Raw genomic sequence first — 16,055 nt, 5'->3', positions numbered from 1 at the left:
TGATGTCATATCTAAGTAACCACTGCCAGGTTGGTGGTTAGAAATATGTGTGCCAATTATTTTTATTACAAATTTGTACTTTTTCTTCTTACATTTATATGTCTGATCTATTTTGAGTTAATTTTTGTATGTGATAAGAAGTACGAGTACAACTTCCTTCTGTGCATGTGAATATCCAATGGACTCAGCACCATTGATTGAAAATACTGTTCTTTCCCTGTTGAATGCTTTCGCACTCTTGTCAAAATCAATTAACCATGTTTGTTTGTTTTCTCTGGACTCTCAACTCTATTCTATTGATTTGCAAGTCTATCATATGCAGCTGCCACACTACCTGGCTTACTGTTGCTTTGTCACAATTTTTGAAAGCAGAAAGAGTAGTTCTTCCATCTTTGTTCTTTTTCATGATTTTTTAGGTTATTTTGAGTACTTTGAGTTCCTAAATTAAATGTAGAACTGCCAATCTTTACAAACAAGCCTGCTGAGATTTTGATAAGAATTCCATTGAATTTTGTAGATTAATTTGGGGAATATTGCCATATTAATATTAAGTCTTGAGTTACATTAACATGGATGCCTTCCATTTATTTAGATCTCTAATTTATTTCAGTGACATTTTTATAGTTTTCTGAATATAAATTGTGCTGCTTTTGTTAAATTTATTCCTAAATATTTTTAATCTATTGCAAATGAAATTGTTTTATTAATGTCATTTTCCATTTGTTCACTGCTGTCTTGCATATTTTTTCAACTCTATTTTGAACATTGATAAGTACTATAGTGAGTTATATTAAAACTAATTAACATGTCAGAGTCAGATGTAATCTGATATGTTCTGACATTCTAAATATTTCGTTATTAGTTATAAATAAATGATATAAAAGTAGAGCAAATATCTGTTGAAAAGAAAATATTTTCAAGATTGTTAAGTGAAATTAGCTGATATGCAATTTCTGATTCCTTGTGCACATGTATATACAGAGTTTATGTACCCTTGTTTTTCTGACAAGAAATATTTCATGGGCAATAAAATATTATGAACCACTTTTTGTTTTACATTTTTTCTCTCTTGAAAAATTAATAAATTTGATAAAAGCAACTAGCTTAATGGAAAATTCAGGCTTCACTTTGTAAAAAAAAATATTGTTTGTACAGAATTTAATACAGATAGAAGGTGAATTCCTGAGATAGAATCAGTCATAAGATCTCAAATCTCCTACTGCTTTCCTCTGGGAGATTTTCTGGGAGGCTGAAAACCTTAAAACATATTTAAAACACTGCACTGAAAAAACACTTACGTGCCAGGGAATTGACTTTGCTCTTTTTAAATGCTAATATGTGAGTCAGCCACATTTATATGGTTGTTGACAGAAAATGCCAGATTCCTGGATCAGAAACAAATAAATCATATCACCATAGTTGTTCTGGTTTCCTCAACTCTAAATCCCACAGGGCAATGCCTAGGGCCAACTGATGCTGGCTTGTGTGGTGGATTATTCCACAGGAGAGGAACTCTGAGCATAAGAAACACACTGATGTAATCACAGCCAGGAAACAAACCCACTCTCTTTGCAGAGAGAGGCATTTCTGTCCCTCTCCAAATCCCATAATGCATAAACAGGCCAGAAAAAAAAAATGATCAAGGGTCTAATAATCCCAATTACATAGCAAGATCTATATGAGCACAATAATTTCATGGTGGACTTCCTCTCAACAATCCATCTTAGGTCATACAATTTATTGACCTCTGGAACATTTTTGTATTAGTATGCTAGTCTATCAACTACTCTAAATAATGTGACACATAGAGGCTGGAACCAAATCCTTTCAATTTGTTTTATACAAGATTTAGCTAGTGTTCTTATCAATGGGACTCCAAGCAGGAAGATAAGGCTAAGATATAGTGTTTTTATTAACCATACCTTCAATATTTCATGCCTATCCAGATGGGAAAAAAAAATCCCATAAATCATTGAGTCTACCTTAGAAAACTAGGAGGCTTTCTTCTTAAATCTCTATTTTGAATTTCCATTTGTCCCAAAGCAATAATCCAACTATTTCAGGATTCATCACTTATTGCGCTGACTTTACCTACATCTGCAAGGGGAAAGTATTGGGCAATTCTGTTAACCACATCCACTATTTCCAGTGACTTGAGTCTGATCTGATCATGTTCCAAGCACCAGGTGGTGTTATTGATACTGTAAGCTAACATCAGGGAAAATAATCCCATTACATTTTCTGATTGAACAATCCCTAACCTAGCAATAAGCTCCTACAGGTTGTGCATAAATCGTAAGCCAGTCATCACTCTAGTGAACTTTATCAAGCAACTTGGGGTCACCTCCTACTGGAGAGTTTCTGCAGTTGTCTGAGGGCTACCGGTAGAATAGAATTAGCATTTCTTAAAAATGTGAAATTCTCTTTTGACTTCAACAATGTACAATGCATTACAGTTTGAGTAGCAGAAACCTTCCTGCCAGGCTTCCACATAGAAAGTTTAATCATGTTGACACACATGGTGCCCTCAGGATAAAAGTGTTATTGTCGCAAATGTTGTTTAGAATTTTCACACTAGAAATTTCTTTAGTTGGGAGGGGTGACTTGATTCCAACTGGTTGCATCAGAGAACAGATCCTTACCATGGGCATCTGCATTAGTAAATCAGACTTTCTGGTTGGCAATAAAGATTTTATTCCCTGACAGTTTACGGCTCCAAAGAGAAGTTTCTTTAATCTTCCATTATCTAGTCTCCCAAGTGGCAGTACAGACAGCGAGAGCGTAGGCAACAGCCTGAGATAATAAAAATGTCCCTAAGTTCATCAAGGGAAGTATTGGCTTGGTTATGGGTACTTTCTTGAGCTCTGCCAACTGAACAGATAGACCATATTGGCTTTTGGTTGTATCTAGCTTGTGCCGATTTTGGACAGATGGTTTTCCAAAGCAGTACAATGCACACTATTATATTTCAGCATGGACAAGCAATCAGTGAACCAGGTCCAAGCATTTAGGGAAACCTCTTGAGTGGAAAACCTTATGAAGCCAGCCGTTTTACTTAAGGCAGTGAAGTGAGAGATAAATTTTCCTCCAAAGGGGTAGCTTTTACTTTTTAGTATAAATCTGAGATGCTGCTAAAGCCATGTCAGCTGAACTCCTAAAAATACCATTTTTGTTTTTCTTGATAAGCAAGGCTGGTGGGCCCATCTCACCTTGTTTTTCATTAAGTCTAAGGTGATCTATCACAAGATATGAACATTAAGCTGGAGACTCACAGGCCTCCATGTGACATGAATTCAGCTTTTTCAAAAGAAGCATATTTGGTATTTAGCTCAGACAGGTGAAACCATTGCTCTGGGAAATAGCTTATCTAGTACCATGACTGCAGCCAATTTTCAAGCTAAAATATTTTCTTCATCCTCCTGTGCTCATATATCATTTCTCCTGGGCTACCTGGGAGAGGATAGGAGGGCAGGTTGTAGAGTGAATTACATGTTTCTCTGTCTCTGCACACAATTCTTCTTGAGTGGGAGAATCCTCTCTGACATATATGGACTAAGAAAGTGCAAACATGTAGCACATCAACTATGGGGGCTTAAGCAATAGTCAATTTAACATTTTTTCCTCACTATGGATGCCTTCCAAGGCCTATTTAAAAAATTTGTAGTGCCCCTTTCTTCTATGGAACCAGCTAAAATAGTAATTTGGGCACTTAATTCCAGTAGAATCATGAAAATGTGTGTCTTCCGTCCTCTTCCCTGGGAAGTTGCCACAATACCCATGTCAAGTATGACTTTGTCCCCACTGGAGACAAGGAGACTACGTACATATTTTCCTTTAGAGTAAATAAAGTCAGGGTAAAGAAGCGGCCTAGGATCTGGACACACACAAACACACATGCATACAAAGAGTTCATTTTCAGCAGCATTAGAGAAAAAGCCTAGGACAGTAAGAGCCTAAATACCAGTCAATGATTCATATATTGTTTCCCACGAGAGGTTTTCAGTCTTATAAAACTCTCCTTGTATGAACCATAGCTCCCTTATAGCAGCCAGGACTCACTGCTGAAAACTTGGAGAGGTTTTATTGTCATCTCAAAATAGATCAAAGGTTGGAAAAAAAAAAAAAAAAAACTATAAGAGGAAATGAGCAGTAGGGCTTTCCACTTGCCACTTGCTATCATTTCTTACTGTTGAGCATCATATGCCTCAAACCTGCATGACTCAGGTGAACTAGCCAGTGCTGTAATTACGTGGTTATAGAAGTCATGAATTTCTCTCAGTTCATGCTCACTGTAAGTTTACTTCTCTGTAAATATTGTCATATTGTCTGAAGTTGGTAGAACCTTCCTTCAACCCCAGAAGAAATTTATTGCTAATTGTCACAATGGGGCTGACAGCTGAATTGGCGAGGAGGTCCACATGCCTACAGGAAAGGTGTTTTTGAGCCTATTACCTGCTATTTGTCCCATTTATTAAAAAGTTGCATAGTAGAGAGCTATTTGTTGGACAAAAGACTATAATTTGTTCAATATATGAAACTCAAGGACTTCCCTTAAATCTCATTAATTAGCTTTATTCCAGAAGGTCATATCTCTATCAGTATCCCATCTGTCTCATAAAAAGTATAAAGGGATTGACTTTGCCCTATTTATAAGTCAATAAATTCATCTGCTATAGTCAATGGATGCCAACAGAAGACCCAAGTTTCTGTGTCAGAGGCAAAAAAAACTGTATTACTCACAGAATAAATAACCACCAGAGTATTATCAAAGTTGCAATCTGCATGGGCACTTAATTGCCTCGTAATAAGAGAAATATGAGCTTAATATCTGTCACTTTCATCGAAAGCAGTAAGCAATGTTTGTTATGTAGAGAGAGATATGACATCATCTCTCAGAATTGCCAGTTGCATAAACAATCCTAAGAAAATGGTCCCAGGTGAAAGAGTGATCAGGTCTTGCAATTTTAAAACGGTCTGCAAGATGTGCACAGTTCAACAGGCCCATAGAGGCCTGCCTCCAAACACCATGTAATGAGTATCCAGAGTAAGAAACAGGATATTACCAGCACCTGAAAAACCATCCTTGTACTACTTCCTTTCAATTACCACTTGCACTCTAACAGTTTCCTTATTTCTAAATGTATATATATATATTCATTTCTAAATGAATCAATTACATTTTTATACTCAGATAAATTAGGAACAACCAGTATATTCTCATTTGAGTCTGGCTTCTTCTGCTAGAAATTATGTTGATGATATTCATCCATATGGCTGTATATAGTTGTGGATTGTTCATTCTCATTGCTGAATAGGATTCAGTTCTGGGAATATAGGATGCCTTATTTATCCATTCTACTACTGGTGTACATTTATATAGTTTTCAGTTGGAAGTAGTTATGAGTAGTGTTGATATGACCATTATAGTGTATGCTTTTCGATGAACATATTTATATATTTCTATTGAGTATATACCTAGGAGTAATACTATTGGGTCATAGAAAATGCACCAATGCCTAACAGAATTCTAAAGTGATTGTAACAATTTACACTCCCTACAAATATCCAGGTATTAAAAAAACAGTTATTCAACATCTTCTTCAACACATTGCATTTTTCATCATTTTCATTTTAGCCATTCTGGTGAGCATGTAATGCTACTGCATTGTCATTTTCATTTGCATTCTCTTGATGACTAAAGACGCTGAGTATTTACCCATGTTTACTGGCAATTTTGATATTCTCTTTTTATAATGTAATCATTCCAAAATTGTCAAATTTTTATGTCTTCTTCCTAATAATTTTTGTAAGAATTTTATATAATTCTGAATCTTTTGTTAAATATGAAAATATTTCACATACCTTTTCCAGTCTTAGGGTTGCCTATGTACTTTCCTAATGTTGTCTTTTGATGACCAGATGTTCATAATTTTAACACAGTGCCACACACACACACACACAAACACACAAACACACACTTAGGGCATCTTGTTTCTTCAATCTTTGTCTATTCCAAAATCTTACAGATGTTTCTTGATAATATTTTCTTAGGCTTTTGTTTTATCTTTCATAATTATATTAACCATCCATCTGATGTTGATTTTTTGTCCATGTGATTGGCTAGGTCTCATATTCCAGAGGACATGGCACCATTTATTGAAAAGACTCTCCATTCTTGCTGTGTTCCATTTGTCATAAAACAAGTTACCTTTTATGTGGAAGACTACTCTAGGCTTGCTATTCTATTCTACTGCTCATGTTTTCTATTCTTGCACCATTGCCTTTTTGTCTTAATTATCTTAACTCATAATAGGACTTACTAACTTATGGTATTAATTTTTAGCTATAATTATTTTTCTTCAAGATTACTTTAGCCCAGAAAAAAATTTATTTTCATTTTCATAGGAATTTTAGAATCAACTTTCAATTTCATTACATACATATATGCACACACACACACACACACACATATATATATATATATACACATACACACACAAAACCTGAGGGGCAATATGTACTGGGATCTATCTGTGGACAATTGACAACTGTAGAATATTGAGCTTTCTAATTTATGATCCTAGAATATTCCTTCATTTATTTAGGTCTTGTTTTATTTCTCTCAAAAATGTTCTATAATTTTCAGTGTGGAGGACTTTTATCATTTTTCAATTAGATTTTTTATAATAAATTTGATGTTTTTCTTGCTAGTGTGAATATTAATTTAAATTTAATTTTCTCTTATCTTGGCACAGCATAATTATTTTTATATAAATACCTTATGAAGTGACTTTATCGATTTATATTGTGTAATATGTATGTTCTTTTGAAGCCTTTAGATCATATGTAAATGTTGTATGTAAATAAGGAAGTTTAATTTCTTTCTTTCCAATTCTTATACTTTACATTTATTGATACATGCTGTATTGCACTGACTAGTACCTACAGCACAATATTGAATAGAAGTGTCAGTACTGAGCATCATAATTTTCTTCTTGATCTTAAGAGGAGATGGGAGTGAATGTTTCACTATCGATCATAATACATCTCAGTTTTTATGTAAATATCATTCATCTCTTTAAGAAAGTTTCCTGCTTAGTCTATTGAATTTTAAAAAGCATATAAATGAATGTTGATTGTTGTAATTTTTTCTGTATCTATCAATTCTGCCTTTCTATATGTCAATCTCATTTTTTCATTAATCTATGAAATTATTTTGGTTTAAGTAATTTTCATATATTAAATAATTTGTTATTCTTGTAGATTAAATTCTACTTCATTATTATATATTTTCCTAATATATCAATAGATTTGACTTGATAATGCCTCAATTAGTGCATTAAAAGTTGCATTTTAATTTTTTTCTTTTAATAGTCTGTCAAGTTTTATACTTAAGATTATTATGGTCTTGCTTAGGATTGTCTTCACTATAAGGGCTCTATTTTGGTTCTGTATGAAATTTAAAGAACTTTTTTCTAATTCTGTGAAAAAAGTCTATGGAAGCTTAATGGGAATGGCATTGAATTACTTTGAGCAGTATGGCCATTTTCATGATATTGATTCTTCCTATCAATGAGCATGGAATGTTTTTCCATTTGTTTGTGTCCTCTCTTATTTCCTTAAGCAGTGGTTTGTAGTTCTCCTTGAAGAGGTCCTTCACATCGCTTGTAAGCTGTATTTCTAGGTATTTTATTATCTTTTCAGCAATTGTGAATGGGAATTCATTAATGATTTTGCTCTCTGCTTGTCTATTGTTGGTGTCTAGGAATGCTTGTAATTTTTGCACACTGGTTTTGTATCCTGAGACTTTGCTGAAGTTGCTTATCAACTTAAGTAGTTTTTTGGCTGAGACGATGGGGCTTTCTAAATATAGAATCATGTAATCTGCAAACAGAGACAATTTGACTTCATCTCTTTTTATTTGGGTACCGTTTATTTCTTTCTCTTGCCTGATTGCCTTGGCCAGAACTTCCAATACTATATTGAATAGCAGTGGTGAGAGAGGGCATCCTTGTCTTGTGCCAATTTTCAAAGGGAATACTTCCAGCTTTTGCCTATTCAGTATAATGGCTGAGGGTTTGTCATAAATAATTCTTATTATTTTGAGATATGTTCCATCAATGCCTAGTTGAGATTTTCATGTGAAGGGATGTTAAATTTCTGCATCTATTGAGATAATCATGTGTTTATTTGTCATTGGTTATGTTTATGTGATGGATTACATTTATTGATTTGCATGTGTTGAACCAGACTTGCATCTCAGGGTTGAAGCCGACTTGATTGTGGTGGATAAGCTTTTTGATGTACTGCTGGATTCAGTTTGCCAGCATTTTATTGAGGATTTTCACACAGAGCTGGAGACATCACACTACTGCACTTCAAACTATACTACAAGGCTACAGTAACCAAAACAGCATGGTACTGGTACCAAAGCACATATATAGACCAATGGAACAGAACAGTGAACTCAGAAATAACACCCCACATCTACAACCATCTGATTTTTGACAAACCTGACAAAAACAAGCAATGGGGAAAGGATTCCCTATTTAATAAATGGTGCTGGGAAAACTGGCCGGCCATATGCAGAAACCTGAAACTGGACCCCTTCCTTACACCTTATGCAAAAATTAACTCAAGATGGATCAAAGACTAAAATGTAAAACCCAAAACCATAAAGACCCTAGAAGAAAACACAGGCAATACCATTCAGGCCATAGGCATGGGCAAAGATTTTATGACTAAAACACCAAAAGCAATTGCAACAAAAGCCAAAATTGACAAACGGGATTTAATTAAACTAAAGAGCTTCTGCAGAACAAAAGCAGCTAGCATCAGAATGAGCAGGTAAGCTACAGAATGGGAGAAAATTTTTGCAATCTACCCATCTGACAAAGGTTTAGTATCCAGAATCTACAAGGAACTTAAATAAATTTGCAAAAAAAAAAAGCACAACCCCATCAAAAACTGGACAAAGGATAAGAACAGACACTTCTCCAAAGAAGACATTTGTGAGGCCAACAAACATATGATAAAAAGCTTATCATCACTGATCATTAGAGACATGCAAATCAAAACTACAAGATACCATCTCATGGCAGTCAGAATGGTGATTATTAAAAGTCAAGAAACAATAAATAGATGCTGGCGAGGCTATGGAGAAATAGGAATGCTTTTACACTATTGGTGGGAGTGTAAATTAGTTCAACCATTGTGGAAGACAGTGTGGTGATTCCTCAAGGATCTAGAATCAGAAATACCATTTGACCCAGCAATCCATTACTGGGTATACCCAAAGGATTATAAATCATTCTACTATAAAGACACATGTATATGTATGTTTATTGCAGCATTATTTACAATAGCAAAGACTTGGACCCAACCCAAATGTCCATCAATGATAGACTACATAAAGAAAATGTGGCACATATACACCATGGAATACTATGCAGCCATAAAATTGAATGAGATTATGTCTTTTGCAGGCACACGGATGAAACTGGAAGCCATAATTCTCAGCAAACTAACACAGGAACAGAAAACCAAATACTGCATGTTCTCACTTATAAGTGGGAGTTAAAAAATGAGAACACATGGACACAGGGAGGTGAACATCACACACCGCGGCCTGTAGGGGGTTCGAGGAAAAGGGGAAGGAGAGCATTAGGACAAATACCTAATGCACGTGGGGCTAAAAACCTAGATGATGGGTTGATAGGTGCAGCAAACCACCATGGCACATGTATACCTATGTAACAAATCTGCACATTCTGCACATGTATCCCAGAACTTAAAGTAAAATTTTAAAAGGAAATAAGAGAAAAAAAGATTGTTATGGTCTTAAATAAAAATTAAAAATATTTCTCCATTTTTATTATCTGGAAGGCTTTTGAATAATAAATATGTAATTAGGAAAAGTCATGTATGAAACCTTCAACTTCAAAAATATGTTATCATCATTCTGCTCTCTATCTTTATGAGTTCAATTGTTTTATTTTTTAGCTCAATGAGTGAGGATAAGTGAAATTTTTCTTTTTGTCCCAGGCTTATTTCACTTAACATACTGGCCTCCAGTTCCATCCATGTTCTGCAAATGACTGAATCTTATTTTTTTATGGCTGGCTAGTACTCTATTAAGTATATTATGGTTACTAGAGGCTGAGATGGGCAATGGAGAGGGGAGATGTAAAGTGGGGATGGTTAATAGATGAAAAAATATAGTTAGAATGAATAAGATCTAGTAAATGATGGCACAACAGCATGACTACAGTCAACAATAATTTATAGTACATTTGAAAAGAACTAAAAGAATATAATTAGAATGTTCATAACACGAGGAAATGATAAATGCTGAGACAATGTATTCCTATTTACCCTGATGCGTTATTACACATTGTATGCCTGTATTAAAAATCTCATATGCCCCATAAATATATATACCTACTATCTACTCATAAAAATTAAAAATTAAAAAAATGTATTTTACCAGTGAAGACCTCTAGACTTAAATTTCTTTAAGGTTGGATTTTAGCAAATAATTCAATTTATTTAATCTATATAAGTTATTCAGATCTGTGTTTATTTCTTAAACATTAATAAGTTGTATTTTAGCCAGGTTTTCTAATTTGCTATTCATAAGATCCTTTCATCTTTTTAAAGTCTGGAGGATCTATAGAGATTCTTTATCTTCATTCGTAATACTGGTAATTTTCCTTGCTTCTTCCATTCCTCCCTCACTTCTCCCTCCCTCTTTTCCTTCTGAAACACCCTCCCCACTCCTTCTCTTCCTCTTCTCCTCTTTCTCTCTCTCTTCTTTCTTTCATCAGACTAGCTATGGATAGACCAATTATATTCTTTGTCTTAGGAAGCAATATTGGTCTTTTTGATTCTCCTTGTTGTATGTTCAATTGATTTACATCCACAGAATAGATTGTTTATTGTTTATTTTCTTCTACTTTTGCTAAGTTCATTTTTATATTTTCCTAAATTTCTGTCTAATATAGAACCTTAAGTTTACCAATGTTAGCTTTACTCACTTCAATTTATCTTTAAATTTATCTTTAGACACTGTTTGAATTTATCAATTTATTGAAAGTTATCTTTAGACACCTTAGACACTGCTTGAGTGGAAGGCTATAGAATGTGACATGCTATAATTTCATTGTTGCTCATTTCAAAACATTTTCTAATTTTGATTTGACTTTCCATTGATGCACATAATGGTTTTACTTGCAAATGAACAAACCTGATATTTCCTCCTATGTAAGAGAACTTCCTTATTCCTATAACATGGGATGCTAGAAAATGTGGACTGGGTGAATTGGTCAAAACAGTTGTCTTACAAATATCATTTTATTTGTTGCTATATTTTCCCAACTATGGTAGCTTATGCTGCAATAATAAACAAGCTTAAAATATCAACAGGTTTTCAGAACATATGTTAATTTCTTGCTCACCCAGAGTCTTCTGCAGTTTTTGGTAAGTGCCCGGGGTCAACCCCCAAGCTGTTTAAATCTTGCTACTGTACTATCTAAATATGGGCATTTTACATTATCCATAGTAAGGGAAAAAGACTGGTGACTTACTTGTGAACTGTCTCAGTCTCAGGCCATGTATAATACACATACCTGTCAATCATGTTTTAGTTACAAGGACTACTCCTATGAAAAATATAAGTATCTGGGAAATTAGATTTTGTGTTGATTCAAAGAAAATTGGCCGGGCGCGGTGGCTCACGCTTGTAATCCCAGCACTTTGGGAGGCCGAGGCGGGCGGATCATGAGGTCAGGAGATAGAGACCATCCTGGCTAACACGGTGAAACCCCGTCTCTACTAAAAATACAAAAAATTAGCTGGGCGTGGTGGCGGGCGCCTGTAGTCCCAGCTACTCGGAGAGGCTGAGGCAGGAGAATGGCGTGAACCAGGGAGGCGGAGCTTGCAGTGAGCCGAGATCGCGCCACTGCACTCCAGCTTGGGCGACAGAGTGAGACTCTGTCTCAAAAAAAAAAAAAAATTTGAGAGAGATGTCAATAAATATCAGTAATGCCTACCACAGTTGGAAAAGACTGCTTCATAAATTCTGGATGTTTTTTTTTCTTGGGTTGGAAATTACTTCTGAATCCCAAATTATCTATTTAAAAGGTATATTTATTTACATTTATATAATTTTATAAATTAATAAATATGATTTTATTAATACTAATACCAGTTGGTATTCTGATGTTCAGAATGTTTGGCTTTGATCCAAAGCAGCCAATAGATAGAACTTACTTTGCCCATGCAGTGTTAAAAAGATTGATTTATTTATAAACCAAAAATATCCAGACTTTTTGTCATTTATTTAAAAGCAATTACAGTAGCAATTATCTGAAGCTGAGCAGTAAAAATCATTTTTTGATAGCTTAACACTGTTTTATTTTACTTAATTTCTCACCATTATCTGCATTTCATGCACTGCTTGTTAAATCCTGGATTAAATTAATGATCCCAAAATACTCTTACATATGTATAAATGTAAATATCAATCCTGTGATGAGAGATATTTTTAACTGCTTTAACCAACATCACTGGTTAGTCTTCAATCAAGTGAGAACTTATGAGTACAGGTAAGAAAAAGTGTGTTAGAATGTTTGTGCTTAATTATTAACATCAAATAATGGTGACAATATGTTCAAAAACTAAAATAAATATGTATTGAATTTAACAGAAAAATAATTGCTTGCATTTTTAGTTTGTTTTTCATTTTAAAATCAATGATGAGCCATCATGTAAAAGAGATAGATTTTTTAAAAATAAAAAATATAGAAGGTATACTATTTAAATTGCTCTTGTCATTATATTTTGTTATCTTGGGGATCTATTTGAAGAACCATTTGACACAAGTTCTAAATTTATTTTGTGTTTTTATCATGTATGTATTTTAACTCCAAAAACTACCAAATAAAAACACTTATTTACTTTTTTGATTGTTTTTTAATCCAATATTGTTATCTATATTATTTTTCTCATTTTATTGTAGCACACTAATATTTTCAGAGGTTTTTTTTGTTTGCTTTTGTTTTGTTTTTTTAATCAGATACCTGACTTCAGCCTCACAGAACTTTTTATTACTTTCTACTTGTACTCTGTTTGCCTGCATGTCTACTAGCTAATTTCCTCTGGTTTTTCACAGCATCACTGTAATAATGTAGAAAATTTGGATGCAGAGGTTCCAAATGGCAATATTTTTAAAAAATTGTATACTTTGTTCTATTGCATTTTTTAAAAAAGTGTTCTATATCTTTGTGGATGAATATTAGTTCCTCATACTGAAATGAGAAAAGTAAGTCTGGAAAATTTCTGGAGTCAGCTCTTACTTGAAAGGAGCATGGAAGTCATCACCACTGTTCTTATAACAAGAAGAAAGAAGAACACCAAATATCAAAGACTTTTTATGGACTCAGAAAATTGAAGTCACAGGGAAAACCACCAGCTGAAAATCTAGAATACAGAGAATCATAGCCAAAATCAGCTTAAAGGGAGCAGAAGTTAGTGGATCTGATGGGACTGAATGTTAACTTTGACAAATCACTAGGGGTGGTATATAATCTTGTGAGAATAAGCATTTATTGGGGCCACAGTCTTAGCCCTATATTTTATGGATTTTACCTCCTATTACCTCATGAGGTTTTGATGGTAAAGATGCAAGAAAAACCCTCCCACTTCTGGCAGAGTGAGGGGAATAGCAGCCATTGCAAAATATTCCCAAAGCGTCCAGCAACAAACGTATGCTCAGCAAAGGAAGGTAAGTTAGACAACTTTTACTCTGACTAGATTTCCTTTCTCACCTCAGGGAGGAAAAGTGAGGAAATTTCTTAAGTTCATGTCCAAGGAACACAGTTTAACCAAGAGAATTTGATTTGATCATTCCAATAGTAATTTGTATAGTATAACTTTACAAATAATAACAACAGTCATTGTGTATAATAAACAAATAACAATACATTGTTAATACTAGTAACAATGAATTGGATGATGATAGTATATACATAAGTGAAATGAATTATAGCAATATTATGAGGGATGGACGAAAGAATTGGAAACAGTATATTATAATCTATGTGCAATACTTGTGAAGGGTTAATAGTGTTATTTAACAGTGGGATGTGGTTAGTTGTAAATTCAAGTCTAGAGCAATCAGTTAAAAGCTACAAAAAGAAGTAAAATTGATATGCTAAGAGAGTAAATTGAATCATATAAAATTCTCAATTACAACCAGAGAAGGCAAAAAACAAAAGGTAAAAAATAAGATTACAAAATTTTTTTAAAATAATAAGGTCAACAAATAGAAAACTTTTATAAACATGGTAGATATAAATTCAACTATATCAATAATTACTTTAAATGTGAATGATAGAAATACAAAACTCAGAAGACAGAGATTGTGAGTTTGGTAATGAGTTTGTAGATAAAATACCAAAAGCATGATCCATGAAAAAATTGATTAGTTGGATTTTAAAATTAAAACCTTAAATCTGCCAATGATCCTATTAAGGTAATTAAAAATATAAAAATAATTATTAAAACTCAAAAATAAGAAAACACACCAATTAATAATATACAAATGATCAGAAAAACATGTCACCAAAAAGGTATACACATAGACAATAAGCATATTTGTACCATAAATTTGCTCATCATCGTGTTTTCACAGAACTTCAAATTGAAACAGTGATCTATCAATATAAAATATTTAAAATAACTGAAAATACCAAATGCTATTGTTTCTGAGGAGACAAAAATTGTAATTTAGAGGCTATTAAGGTCAACATTTCATACTCTAAATTGAATCTTTGATGGCCTAATGCATAGAGTTCAGAAAAAAACAGGAAGGAGATCAGACAAATGCTGTTGGATTGAGTCTGCTGGGTGAGGTGGCTCATAACTGTAATCTCCTGCTTTGGGAAGCCTAGGAGGGAAAATTGAGGTACATTGCCCCTAATCTAATTATCTGTTTGGTGATTTAGTAAAAATTCCTTGAGGAAAGATCACATTATTCATGGACTCTACAACTTTTCATACACTTTTTCAAATATTCATTATAGTTAAGACTTTTCTAAAGCATGAAAAGGTAACCATCAAGAAGTCATGAGCATAACCATAGTAATCACATTGATGAAAAATATGCACACCCAGGGACAGTGTTCAGAGAGGGGACAGTGTTCAGAGAGAGGACAGCCACGAGCTACCTTTTGGAGGACCACAATACTGAGAGAGGGAAAGAAGAGAAAGAAGAGAGTTGTTATTCCATTTTTAATGTGTGCTCCTTCAAGTATTTACACAGAAGTTTCTAGACTCAGTAGCTTTGGTTTGTTGGAAGAGATCTTTTTTCTATTTATTTCACTGAATATAGTAATGATTCATCAAAATAAATTATGCACTTCTTAAAAATGATTAGCTTACTTCCAGTTGATAGAGAAATTTTTACTTTGAGTACTGGAATCAGAACATTTGGAAACGTAAAAATGCCTTATGTGATACTTGGCTAGATTATCTAACTTTTATAGAAAGTCTAAAGGCCAAAAGATGTAGAAAAATATGCAATGTATGCATAAGGGAGAAAAATTAATGATCCAAATCTTGGAACTATAAGATATGAAAAGCTTAAAGGGATGATGACTAGGTAGCTTGAGAGAAGATTGCTGGCAGGTGACTTAATAACTTGTATTCTGTATAAGAATGTCATTATATTTTAAAAAATGAATCCTTTCTGAAGCAAGAGCCAAGGAAGCTGTATTTAATTATGGCAAGATAGGTGTACATTTCACTGAATGAAACCATTTCAGCGTTCAGAATAGTTACTAGTAAAATGAGTCTCTAAAAGTCTTTTTTTCTTTGAATATTTAACATAATACCAACTTTGGACAGGTAATATGTAATTCTACCTTTAAAAATAACACAATGTTAAGGGAAATTAAAAATTGGTAGTTTAGAAAGGGCTTCTATAAATTCAATTTAATGCTGAAGTTGTCATGTAATTAACAGATCTGTTTCACAAACAACTGACCTACAAGCTG

This window comes from Symphalangus syndactylus, chromosome 15 (assembly GCF_028878055.3).
Source record: "Symphalangus syndactylus isolate Jambi chromosome 15, NHGRI_mSymSyn1-v2.1_pri, whole genome shotgun sequence".
NCBI classification, from domain to species: domain Eukaryota; kingdom Metazoa; phylum Chordata; class Mammalia; order Primates; family Hylobatidae; genus Symphalangus; species Symphalangus syndactylus.
The sequence above is the reverse complement of the archived record's forward strand: the minus strand, read 5'-3'. Positions refer to the sequence as shown.